The sequence below is a fragment of the Aplysia californica genome, unplaced genomic scaffold, assembly GCF_000002075.1.
Source record: "Aplysia californica isolate F4 #8 unplaced genomic scaffold, AplCal3.0 scaffold00551, whole genome shotgun sequence".
Classification (NCBI taxonomy): domain Eukaryota; kingdom Metazoa; phylum Mollusca; class Gastropoda; order Aplysiida; family Aplysiidae; genus Aplysia; species Aplysia californica.
Genome location: NW_004797821.1, coordinates 467091 through 467301, shown reverse-complemented (window position 1 = coordinate 467301; position 211 = coordinate 467091).

Genomic DNA, 211 nt, shown 5'->3' with positions numbered 1-211 from the left:
AATATTTTTCTTTTCTCTTTTTTTCGGAAAAAGCTAGCTTGTTGTAAAGGGCACCACTGATCTCTGTTTTACAATGACATGGGGAGATTTCGAGTAGATCTAAACACGAACGCGTTTGGGAAAAAAGTGGTCTCGTTCATTGGTTTGGATCACAGTTGTTTTAGTGGGGAGATTTCTTTATTTTTTTTTATTTTAAAAAAGTTTTTAATTT